Below are 2,206 nucleotides of genomic sequence, written 5' to 3'. Positions count from 1 at the left end.
CGCCGATCCCGTATTTCGTTCCAAGCTTCGGCAGTTGTATAGATAACATCTTTTAAAGTTATTTACTTCATCGCTTGAAACAGGCTGCTGCATTCTAGTGTTCTCTCTCAAACTGACCCAATGTATTTTTGACGATATCGCATCTTCAACCCCTCAATGACCCTTTGGTCCATGTGTTGGATTTGACAAGTTACGTCGGGAGACACCTTTTTCAATTTCATCTTCAGATGGACGAGATGTCGCCTTGCCGTGTATCAACAGGGTACGTTTAGTGAGGATTTTATTTTTATTTTTATTTTATTTTATTAGGTGTTTTGCTGCAGGGCCGAAGTAGTCATGAAACCATTGCTTAGGGAGGCTGGCTACCATCCATGTGACTTTCGCTTACGATAATATACAGATAGTGAAGTCATATTAATGTTTCCGATTGCCAAGAACCTTCAACATCGTAGCGCGTCAGCAATCGTTGGTTAATATATTAAAAAACTAAAAACCCGCCTCGATTGCGAAAAAAGCACCTAGTGTTAAGTGTTAACCCAGGTTTCGGCGTAGATAACTACACCTTCTTCAGAACAACAATAAAACCCACAAGTGCCTAAGAAGACCTTTGTGAATGACTAAAAGAACACCATAGATTTAAAACTTCCTCGCAGATTAAAACTGTGTGCCGGGCCGAGACTGGAATTCGGGACCTTTGCCTTTCGCGGGCAAGTGCTCTACCAACTGAGCTACCCAAGCACGACTCACGCCCCGTCCTCACAACTTTACTTCTACCAGTACCTCGTCTCCTACCTTCCAAACTTTACAGAAGCTCTCCTACAGGTTCGCAGGAGAGCTTCTGTAAAGTTTGGAAGGTAGGAGACGAGGTACTAGCAGAAGTAAAGCTGTGAGGACGGGGCGTGAGTCGTGCTTGGGTAGCTCAGTTGGTAGAGCACTTGCCCGCGAAAGGCAAAGGTCCCGAGTTCGAGTCTCGGCCCGGCACACAGTTTTAATCTGTCAGGAAGTTTCATATCAACGCACACTTCTCTGCAGAGTGAAAATCTCACCATAGATATACATTTATAAACGAAAAAGAAAAGGAAACCACAAACAGTACATATGTACAAAGACAAAACCACTACTTAACTTAATGGTGTACGCTCCACCTCACACCGGCCTATGTTCGATGGGCCGTGACCCGCCATAAACTGCAGCTACAAACGGTAGCTCAGTTTCAAGCCTGACCCGCTATCTATTGACAAGCACTTTCAGTATGTCCGCTAAAGACAGCATCACACGTTTACATCAATGAAATGCTATTATTTAATTTTACACACTTTCACATGTAGGAAGGACACTGTCACTAATTTATAGAACAAATGCGTGTACAAGAACACTTAGGGGTGAGTTGGAAATAAGCTATTTGATACTAAAACTGATCTAATTACCTAACCTATCAACAACTGCCTACCGATCCATACCGCAGACGACGAGTCACTGAATGACTGTAGCGGAGACTCGTACACGCAAACATACACTGGCAATGGGGTAGTCGGACTGAGTTGGGATGAGGACCGTCTGGGATTGAATTAGCAAGGTTCTACCGTATTTCTGTATTATAAGGTAGACATTTGATTGTTTTAATTACAAGTTTTTAAGCAAGTTATAAACATTAAGCTTAGCTATTCCTCATATCTGATTTTGTCCATTATAAAAGGTTTCTTTGAGAGCATGCGAGTGCGAAAACAATGGTTCTATTTATAAATAACTCTCTGTTACCAGCTGTTCCCAATTTCGCCACTAAATACTTACCAAATCGATAACTAACCAAAAATTGCGCGTTTTTCGTATATATTGCAGTACAGTCAAGAAAACAAAGCAGAACCTCACGCATCGAAAACATTACGAAAAAATGACATAGTACACAGAAATACACACTCGAAGATGGGAATCATTTCTCGAAACGCGTCGTGTAAAACATAAGGAAAAGAAAATCGCGACTGGTAGTAGAAAGTTATTTAGAATCAAATCCATTGTTCCTCGTATTCCTATTTCATTGTTTGACTGCTTTCGGTCAACGTTACAGGCATTATTAGTACAGAATTTATATTCAATTACATACTACTCATTTGTGAAAGGCTACATAAAATTCTACTGTTCTCTGATACAAGAGTTTCAAACTTTCATGCACTTGTGGAAATTTAGCCCGACAGGTAATGTCCTAGTG

The 2,206-nt window shown here is 41.1% G+C and overlaps 1 non-coding gene across 1 annotated transcript; it reads left to right on the top strand.

Annotated features, from left to right (window-relative positions):
* The first annotated feature begins 907 nt into the window (after positions 1 to 907).
* On the top strand, positions 908 to 982 carry Trnas-cga (transfer RNA serine (anticodon CGA)). The gene has a single exon. It is a non-coding gene; the product is annotated as a tRNA-Ser (tRNA).
* Positions 983 to 2,206: the final 1,224 nt, after the last annotated feature.

Source organism: Schistocerca cancellata, chromosome 1, assembly GCF_023864275.1.
Source record: "Schistocerca cancellata isolate TAMUIC-IGC-003103 chromosome 1, iqSchCanc2.1, whole genome shotgun sequence".
NCBI lineage: Eukaryota > Metazoa > Arthropoda > Insecta > Orthoptera > Acrididae > Schistocerca > Schistocerca cancellata.
Note: the sequence above shows the minus strand (reverse complement) of the source record. Positions and strands in the feature narration are given on the sequence as shown.